At 48.3% G+C, this 10413-nt stretch overlaps 1 long non-coding RNA gene across 1 annotated transcript; it reads left to right on the plus strand.

The window, feature by feature from the left end:
- The first annotated feature begins 7364 nt into the window (after nt 1-7364).
- Nucleotides 7365-8855, plus strand: LOC148182949 (uncharacterized). Its single transcript, XR_015774021.1, has 3 exons — nt 7365-7473; nt 8093-8192; nt 8303-8855. It is a non-coding gene; the product is annotated as an uncharacterized LOC148182949 (long non-coding RNA).
- Nucleotides 8856-10413: the final 1558 nt, after the last annotated feature.

The following is a 10413-nucleotide window of genomic DNA, read 5'->3' on the forward strand; positions in this document are numbered from 1 at the left end:
TTTTTGTGCTGCTTCATTTCCAAGCTGGGAAATAGAACGTAAAAATCAGCTGTGTCCATCTTGCAGGGCAGAAAGAGAGCATGAGAGTTGTGCAGGATTTGGGCTTTGTGGTTCCCAGAAGAATCATTAGGGAAGGATTGGCAACGCAAGGCTGAAGGCAGCTGGACAGGATTAGATTTTTTTATTTGGCCACATGCCTTAAAAAAAAAAAAAAAGGGAAATAGAAAGGCCAAAGCTCTTGTTGAAACACCACCATGATTTTGGAAAGGCCAGCCTATAGAGTTTGTTACAGTCCCTCTTGTCCCTGGTGCCCTGGGGAGAGCTCCTCCATTTCTGTCATTCCTGATACTCATCATTCCTGTGTTGGAGGCTAAATCCGTCCTCACTCCAAAGGAAGGCTCTGCATGGGATAAACTGGATCCCATCCAGAAGACTTTTCAAGAAGAGCAAACAGTTGTTTCTTTCCTCCCATGAGCTGTGGTCCTTCTACAGCTTTGGGCATGGCCAGGGACAATTTTACTTTGGCCTGTTTCACCTATCTTTCTGCCCTGTGTCTCTGCCTTGTCTCTCAGCCCACCATGCAGCTCTTGTCCTTCAGACTCCAGCTTAAAATCAGCCTCAGGCAGGTGCATGGGACCAAGCTGCACCCTGAGGAACCTTTTACTGGAGCCACTCCAGTAAAATGTGATGGACGAGCTGGTCCTCAGCTGCTCCTCCTTGACCTTCTGTTCCTCCACCTCTGCAAGTAGAAGTGACATTCCTTGACATCTTTAATGCTGCTGCCTGTGCATAAACTCCTGTTCCCAGCCCTCTTGGTGGGAACTGGTGCCTTTGACTCTTGCCCCATCGCCTGGGCCAATCTGACTTGGCACAAGGATCCTGGAGCAGAAATCACGGGAGTGCAGCAGGGTAGGAGACGTGCTCCATCTGTCTGGGATCAGGAAACGCATCCACAGAGGCCAAAGGCTGCTCCAGAAAACAGGGGTCTTTCACTTTCCTGCCAACACAACTATTTTTCCAAGGCGTAACTGTTGCCAGAAATCTGTGGAGTCAAGACCTGCTATTTCTTCGCATCTAAACAAAACAAGCCCCAGTTTGCTTTCTGCTGAGAAGAAAAGCTCTTGTCTCAGAGAATAAAATCAGGCAGAAAGAGACCACATGCTTGTTTCCTCTCTCATTCAGTAAAGATAAATTCAGGGAGAGGGGAATTACCTTTCAGGGTGTGGGAGAGTGGTACGTAGCCTGGGCATGCTCTAATCTGCTGGGGGAAGCCTCATCCACCCTTGCAAGGTGTTTTAAGCACCTTTCCATCCTGATCACCCTTTGGAAGCAGTTGGGCTCATCCTCCCTGGTGCCTTAGGCACTGTGAGCAGCATGCAGAGCTGGCTGCCTTTGCAGCTTAGCAGAATGATCATGCATAAAATCCCCAGGTAATTTACCCTGAGTGGGATCCTGTGATTTTCTGACATCCCTCATAAACTGAAACCAACATAAAAGAAATGAATTCAGAGCCGCTAATTTGGAAACTCATTTGGAATAACTTCTCACCAATGTGGTAACGGTTAGTGGGGAGCCCTGGTGATAAATAATAGTTGCTGAAACCCTGAATTGGCTATAAATTGGCATGAAGGAGTGGAATCCCCAGCGTGCTGCTCAGCTCAGGGAGTTACTCTACGCTACGCTCAGCAGCAGCAGTAGATGAAGACGGGAAGTTTTAGCTGTGTGAGGTCACAGTAGCAGATGTCCTGACATACATAAACTAGAGGATCATATGCATCCTCAAATGTCAGCTCTGCTTTACATCCTTTACTGCTTCTGGGAGCTGCAGGGCTTTACACCCGTGGATTATCTGCCTCCCTTCTCTGCTGAGCACTCGTTCATTTTAGCTGCTTGATGTAATTGTGTATAAACTGGGAGGATCCCAAAAGGGTCATTACTTTTCTGCACAAACTGCTTTCTTTATTCACATTTCACATCTTCACCTGCAGGCATCCCTGAGACTGAGCAGTGCTTCCTTGCAGGGCTGGGTGTTCACACAGGGCTTCAGTGGCAGCAGGCAGAGAGCTGCTGTGCCTAGAGCTGGATGGGATGATGTGAATTCCAGGTATCAGGAATCCTTCCTGGATTTCCATCCTGGACGCTCACCCTCCCCAGCATCTCAGTGATGTTTGGGCTTGGAAAGGAAAATGTGGCATTTCCCTTCCAATATGCTCAGGGGGGGATCAGCAGAAGGGTCATGGATCAGGAGCATGCTAGTAGCTTCTCCCTCTCATGAGTTTGAGGCTGACTTGGTAGAGTTGCCAAAATCCACCTTCCAGCACCACAGCTTGATGTGCAACCCCTGTGAGGCTGCAGGGTGCACAGGGAAACGCTGATGTGAGAGCAAAGCATGGTCACTCTGCTGAACACAACTGTTTTTTGGAAGCCACGAGCTTGAGATGAAATCAGAGTTTCTTTTCACCACATTTTGTCTTCCAAAAGAACCCCTGCAGCAGTTGCTTGTAGGTGGCTGTGATGGCAGCAACACCTTGGTGGTGCACAGTGCTTGCTCATCCAGAAGGGAGGTTGTGCTGGTTTTGTGGGGGTGGGTGGTCAAGGCATGGCTTGGCAACATCCTGCAGAGCTGCTGGTCACATCAGCAGGGCCCCAGAGGCAGATTCCATCAACACTGTCCTGAAAAGCATTGCAGAAGCAACCCTTTGTGGCCACAACCTTGGAAAGATGCATGTTTGTCTTTCAAAACCCTGTGACCACAGCAGCTGGTTGTCACACACACTGGGAATGAGTCAGGGAAGACAGCTCGGTTTTTCAGGTACTCATCTCGGCCCCAGGAGTTCAGACTTTCTGTTTGGTTTCCTCCTTCAGCAGCACCTCTGACAAACCCATCTGTTGAGATGGTAGAAACCTGCTTATCTGTAAAGGAAATAGTTGTAAAGACTGTGAACTGTGGTAGCTACACCACAAAAATAAGGCAGCTTTTCTATCACGGGGATATGAAAGATTTTACCTGACTATGGATGTGCTTGAGAAAGATATATGGGAGTTCAGTGTTTCCTTAAGTATGTTTTGAATTTCCCAAGTACTTTCATTTATTGTGGTGCTCTGATTATGTGTTTTTGGCCCTGCTGAAGCAATGATTGCTGGCTGTGGTAAGCCCAGAGCTAAGATCCCTCCATATAAATTTCCTCAACATTGAGTGATTGTTGGTTTCTTCCTCCTGCTCCTTCCCAGGAAAAGGCTGTGATTTATAGCATACATTTGTATATTTTTAAATGTCCCTTCTGTATGTTAAACAGCCTTGAAATATGCTACTATAAGAGACTCCAGGGAGATTAGCCCTGCTTGAGGCACGCAGCTTTTGGCTGCATGCCCTTTGAAAGGCATGACATGTTTAAGAAACTTCTCATGTCAGACAAACTATTTGCAGGCTGAAGACATCCAACAGCAGTGATGAATGTTTTGTGCAACTGAAGATGTAAATCTTATTTTAATCCTGTCCAACTCACGGCCAGCTTGTCCTGAGACAGCTTGTGCTTTGTCTTCTGAGAGCATCTTGTCCCGATCCCTGGGGTGGGTGGTTGGCAATCCCTGGCATGGCCAGCTCCAGGAGCAGTTCTGGAGCAGGTTCTGGAGTGGGTTCTGGAGCGATTCTAGAGCGGGTTCCGGAGCGGTTCTAGAGCGGGTCCCGGAGCGGTTCTAGAGCAGGTTCTAGAGCGGGTTCCGGAGCGGTTCTAGAGCAGGTTCTAGAGAGGGTTCCGGAGCGGTTCTAGAGCAGGTTCTAGAGCGGGTTCCAGAACGGGTTCTGGAGACGGTTCTAGAGCGGGTACTTGTTGTCTTTTAAGCAAGGCAGACACCCTGGTTCAAGAACAGCATAGTGGCCATGCCCAGACCACTCGGTCCATTGCACACAGACATCAATGTGATGGATGGCAAAATGGCGTTTATTGCTGGAGAATTTGACCTTTTATAACCTAGGTTCACTGTGTACATCTGCTTTCATCACAGCTAGGTGCTATTGGCTAATTGCAGGAGGCATTACCATACTAAAGAGGAGGGGGGGTTACTATCTTTCTGTTACATCCCGATATCTTCCGAGCCGCCAGGCCCTGCTTCTGCATATTCTTCTTTATCCCTAATCAAATTTGCTAGAATATAAGGTGTATTAGTCTTAAAAAGTTCTAACGTTATTTTCTATATATCTATCTCTAATCATTTTGTCTAACTTATCTATATTATAAAAAGTTTTAAAAGTAGATATTATAAACTTGAGTACAATATAGGGTACACTATACTTAACTAAAAGGCTAAAAACTTATAAATTAGATACTGCAGTTTTTCATTAGTAAGCATAAGGCACATGCGGTGACCAAGTGTATTTTTAAAGCATCTGTTGCCTTTCTATAAACAGAATGTTAACTCTTTCTAGTCAGCTCTTAACAAAGGACACAAGCTTATTTAAAATAGACGGTTTTTCAATTATCTGCAAGTCTTCATCAATTTTCATTTGTAGCTGAGACAGTCTCTGTTGTTGGGTCACGATGGCAGAGACACTTGTGGTAGCACCAGTTGCTCCCAGGCTAAGCAGCATTGCTATGGTCACACCTGTCACCAGTTCTCTTTTCTGAAGTCAGGTGGGTCTCTTTGCTTGCCGGCTTAACTCTTCATCCAGGTGGTACAGGACCCTGGGAACAATCACAACTTGCACACGAAAATCGTTAGAAACACTGAAGTTATAAACTGATAGGCATAGGGTCATCATTGTCCCGTCTGTGCTTATCAGCTGTTGCAGGCTGGAGCTTTGCAGTTTAGGACTTATTGGTGAGTAGATCCGCTGTCTCCCCTCTGTTACCTGGACTGGGAATGCTAGCACAGCTGAAGGGACCCAGCTGGCATATGCAGCTTTTATCTGTCTCCAGTCTGTGAGAGGAGTATCCTCTCTCAGTTCTTTTTTAATGTGGAGGGGGTATTCTTGTTTATCTTTGTTGTTTCTTCTTCTAAGGACTTGGCCTCCGACCATTCGTCTTCGCTAGTATCTCGGTCGGAGTCGGAACTCCACTGGCTGGCCATTTCCCGTTTCCAGTGCCTTTTTGTTGGGCTCCGGCCCCGCCTACACCCCTGTGGGCAGGCTGTTCACTCCCTCCTGGCTCTCCCCGCCCTTCAGTCCACCCTCCACTCCGCCTTTCACTCCACCTTTCACTCCGCCTTTCACCCCACCTTTCACTCCGCCTTTCACCCCACCTTTCACTCCGCCCTTCACTCCACGCTCTGTTCCTCCCTCTGCTCCACCCTCCTCTCTTTTCCACCTCCTTCACATTCCTTTCCCTCTCTCCCTGACTACTTCCCCCGCATCTTATCTCTTTCACTTCAGTTTCTCTTTCTTCTTCACATTCCTTTTCTCTCCCATCCCCCCGACTATGTTCATCTCTCAATGCCAGTGTTTGTTCCTTGTTCTCACTGAGGACGTTCCTTTCCCGCTCTATGTCTTTTTGCTCAGTGACATTTTGAGGTACATCTTGGGGCGGTGGTTCCCCCCGGGCTTTTCCCATGGCACCCCTAGCTTCTTCTGTTAACTTTTTCCAAAAAAACTTCTGCTCTCTGTTGTCTCTCTGAGAGCAGATAAGGATTCAGAGACTGAGGGGACATGTCACCCTCTTGGGCCCCTTTTGGCTCAGCCGAGCCGCTCTCATCTGGGGGCTGTAAAGTCTGGGTGGCTGCTCTGATCCCAAATTTTGGGGTGGCCAGCAGACAGTTGCTTGCCGCCCTCCAGGTCTCTTTGGCAAGGGTTTTAGTACATCTGTCCCACACCTTAGGGTGGATAATCTTTACTAGCTGATTTATGAACCCAATATACAAAAGCCTTGCAATAGCAAGAGTAAAAGAATTAGGTTTACAATTTAATTGCAATCCGATCTTTATCAGGGCTTCCATCTTCCTTCTGGTCGCAGGGGCGTCTCCCTCGCCAGGACTGGTCCAGCTGTCCTGACTGCTGCTCCCGTTTTCCAGGTAATCCTCGCTTTCTGGGTTTGAATCCTGATTTTCGAATTTGGCTTCCCGGGTTTCGGCACCAAATGTTGTCTTTTAAGCAAGGCAGACACCCTGGTTCAAGAACAGCACGGTGGCCATGCCCAGGCCACTCGGTCCATTGCACACAGACATCAATGTGATGGATGGCAAAATGGCGTTTATTGCTGGAGAATTTGACCTTTTATAGCCTAGGTTCACTGTGTACATCTGCTTTCATCACAGCTAGGTGCTATTGGCTAATTGCAGGAGGCATTACCATACTAAAGAGGAGGGGGGGTTACTATCTTTCTGTTACATCCCGATATCTTCCGAGCCGCCAGGCCCTGCTTCTGCAGGTTCTGGAGCGGGTTCTGGAGCTGGAGCCGGTTCTGGAGCGGGTTCTGAGAGCATCTTGTCCTGATTCCCTGGGTGGGTGGTTGGCAATCCCTGTCACGGCCAGCTCCAGGAGCGGTTCTGGAGCGGGTTCAGGAGCGGGTTCAGGAGCGATTCTAGAGTGGGTTCCGGAGCGGTTCTAGAGCAGGTTCTAGAGCGGGTTCTAGAGCAGGTTCTGGAGCGGTTCTAGAGCAGGTTCTAGAGCAGGTTCCGGAGCGGTTCTAGAGCAGGTTCCGGAGCGGTTCTAGAGCGGGTTCTAGAGCAGGTTCCGGAGCGGTTCTAGAGCAGGTTCTAGAGCAGGTTCCGGAGCGGTTCTAGAGCGGGTTCTAGAGCAGGTTCCGGAGCGGTTCTAGAGCGGGTTCTAGAGCGGGTTCTAGAGCAGGTTCTAGAGCAGGTTCCAGAGCGGGTTCTGAGAGCATCTTGTCCCGATCCCTGGGACGGGTGGTTGGCAATCCCTGGCTCTCTGAAGAACCAAGGCAGAATGATGCTGTCAACTCAGAATGACTCAGGAGCTATACCTCTAGCTCAGAGAGATATCATGATGGAACCCATCTGACTGGGCCATCTTATTCCTGCCCTAAGCTGGGTGAGTTCCTCTTATCTGGGGCCTTTGTTTCTATGGGATCAAAACAAGCTCTGAGCTGCAGCTGTGATTGAAACCAGCTTGGCCTTTCTGAACCCTTCTCTTCCTCAAGCTGGGGTTGGTGTGTGGCTCTCCAAGACAGAAGGCTGATGTCAGGATTGCTTCATTCAGCAACGCTGGGTAAGGGCTAATAAACACCACTAAGAGCTTGCTAATAGCTCTAATTAGACTGCAGCTGATGCTTCATAAGTGGTTCTTTCCTCCTCCACCCCTTCCTTGCAGCTATTTCCTGGTGGAGTTTAGGAAGGTGAGGTGGATTAATGCTACTTTGGGAGACAGTCAAGATTCCCAGCTGCAAAGTTACATTTTCCTCTTGTTTTTTATTTTTTAAATTTTTTTTAAATATCTTTTTTTAATTTTTTTTTTTTTTTTTTTTTGCAGGCGGTCTGGCACGGTTTTCTCAGGGCAGCCGTCTGCTTCTAGGCTGAGCTGAGGTGTGGGTGATACATTTGTCGCAGTGTGTTGCTGGGAATATGCCTAATTTGGGAGTTTGATAGTCCAGAGGTAGAATGAAAATGAAGCTTTGATGAGTTCCTCACCCTTGTTGATGGGGCCTTTCCTGGCTTTGAGAGGATCAGAAGTTGCTTTCCAAAACACATGAGGAAGAGAAGGAGTTTTGTTTAAAAAAAAAAAAGGAAGAAAACGAAAGCTTTGCTGTAGTTTTCTTTGTACATTTTGTTCGTTTCTGTCTCTGGTTGCTGGTGTTCTTGTTTTTCACCTTGAGTACTTCCTGCAGTAATAGAGATTTGCATGTCAAGTCTTTAGCTGTCTTGTGACAAGTGAGATTTTTAAGCTGCATTTTTTTTTTTAATTAGCCAAGGATCCTGAGCACGAAGTCTGTGCACAGATGCTGTGCAGAGCAGGTGCTCAGGGGCCCATCAATGTTCAGCATCTATTCCCTGGCTGTTTGTCACTGTGGGGGCTGTGCACAGGAACCCTGGGGTCCCCCTGGGCCAGGTTTGGGGGTGCCATCACCAGTTACACTCCGTGATGCTCCAGCCCTTGCCTTGGAGAGCATCTCTTGTGTTTCTCATCCCACTTCTCTGCTTACAGACACGGTGTCTCTTCTGTACATGAGCTGGCCTGAGCTGAAGAATTCCACGCTCCTACAGCAGCGTCATGGAAAACACCGCTTGCCACAGCACAGAACGAGGTGGGTTGGGAAGTTTTGCAGAGACTGAGACAGCAAAGCCATGGGGATCTGCTGTTCCTTGGCTTCAGGATCCTAATTCTGGCTCTGTTCTCCTACACCTTCGATTACAGTTCCTATAACGCAGCTGAACAACCTGCTGTGCAACCTTCCTCCACAGGGATTCATGGGCATATTTTGAAAGCCTCTTTGCTCCAAGCCCCCACAAAAAAAAAAAGGAAAATCAAATCAAACATACTTTGGAATAAGCTACTGGAGCAGATGACTTGGAAATGGCTCTTGCCTAGCGCTGGCATTGGATGCAGGCATATATCCCCTGATTCTGTGGACTTGAAAGCAAGTGAGCACAGTGATTGTGGTAGCAGGTCTTCTGTCCTTCTTACAGAGATAAAAGCAAGGAGCAGACTGGATTTTTGTGGGAGAGAGAGCTTTTCAAGAAATGCCCTCCTTGAAACCTTTTATGGAAATAAAAGAAACATCTACAGCTGTGAAAGAAGCTAAAAAAGCCAAAAAAGCTGTCCCTCCCACAGCCTGGGACAGTCACTGCAAAGTTGGGATTTGTTCTTTGTGTTTGGACATGAGGGGTACAGTCTCCCTATGGATCCTGGGGGAGGGAAACAGGGCATTGCACAGAAAAAAAAGAGCTCTTGAGGGAGGGCCACAACATTTACTGCCGTGTTTTGTGTGGGTGCTAAGGGTGGGGGAAGTAGAGGAGGGTAAAATGACATCTGGGGGCTCAGTAATAAATTGAGATAGTCTCAACATCTCCCTGGGGTGATTTTAAATGGGGTCTGTGTGTCTGAAGATCCAAGGGGGTTTGCAGGGAGGAGGATGTTTGTCTGTCTGGGGCAACAGTGCTTTTCAGCAGGGATTCAGCCACATCTAGAAATAACATGGGATAAAATTCTTTCTGCAACAGCAGAGCTGTGACCTTTGGGGTTATTTCACTTTCTAAAGGAGAGCTGAATTCCTCCTTTGGGAATCAATGAAAAAACATTCCTTGAAATATGACCAAACACTCGGCATGTTCTCTGCTGGTGACGGCACTGCAGAATGCAGTGGAGATGAGTGCTCCTTTTTCCCAATATCCCTTCCCAGCTGGGGTTTCCCAAGTACTCTTGGATGATGGTGGTTTTTGAGGACATCAGAGTCATCAAATTTTTGAGGATGTGCAGCTCATCAAATGCTGGCATCAGTGCCTGGAAGAGATGGGGTCCCTTTGGAAATGCAGCAAGGATTTTCCATGCTTCCTGGAAGCTGTGCTGGGAGGATGCGACTCCCGGCTTCTTGAGGAGGTGCAGAGCTCTCTGCTAATCCTCTGCACCCCAAGCCCTGCCTGTGCCAGGGAAAGGAGTGTGCAGGTTCTGGCTATGAAGTTTAGGCAGCCTGTTTCTGGCAGCCTCTGCCTGGATTTGGCAGGCAGGGGGACTTTGTGACATTTATCTCTTGTCTCTGGGAGTGTGGAAGAGTCTCAAATGTCCTGACCTTGTGCCATGCCTGCTGTGACACTGAGAAGGTGGCTTGTGCTGTGCTAGTCTGGGGCACAGAACACTTCCTTCTGCATTTCACACAAAACTGATGGGAGCACGATGAGAGAATTGCTGTGGTGACTTTAGGTGGAACAAACCCACAAAGCAAATTGAGCAAGTCGAGGCACAAAAAGGCTGAAGCTTTTTAAAGGGGAAAAAAGAGCCCTGGGTGTGCTGTGAGCCACATGCTGGCTCCTGAGGGTCTGGGCTTGTGCTGTCAGGAAAGACAAAGCTGCCAAGATCTTGCTTGGTTGTTTGGGTTTTTTTGAGCCAGATTGACATATCCTGAGAAAGCAGAGTGTTGTGTGCTATGGGCCAGGTGCTGGTGGCACAAGCTGGGAGGTGAATGGCTCCTGAATATGACTGGTAATCAAAATCACATTTGAGAGCCTCTGTGGAGCTCTTTGTAAAAAGACATAACAATTTAACTTGGCTCCCAAATGAGAATGCCACTGGCAAGGCCCTCCAGGCTGGCCAGCCCTGCGGGTCAGGGCGAGTTCTGGGGGGAGACACTTCTCTGCCCCTTGACAGCACCCTCTGCTCCTCTCCAGCTGCTGTGTGTGCTCCAGATGCAGCCCTGCCTGCTTCCCCAGGCCTTTCTGCAGCTCTTCAGTGGTCCCCTGGGCTCCCCCATGTAGGAAGATGCTGGTGTGGAAGGAAGAGCACATCCCTTGTGTGTTCACTGGCTGGTGAGC

The sequence above is a fragment of the Pseudopodoces humilis genome, chromosome 17, assembly GCF_049639895.1.
Source record: "Pseudopodoces humilis isolate 2021_Gansu_Grassland_sample_001 chromosome 17, ASM4963989v1, whole genome shotgun sequence".
Classification (NCBI taxonomy): domain Eukaryota; kingdom Metazoa; phylum Chordata; class Aves; order Passeriformes; family Paridae; genus Pseudopodoces; species Pseudopodoces humilis.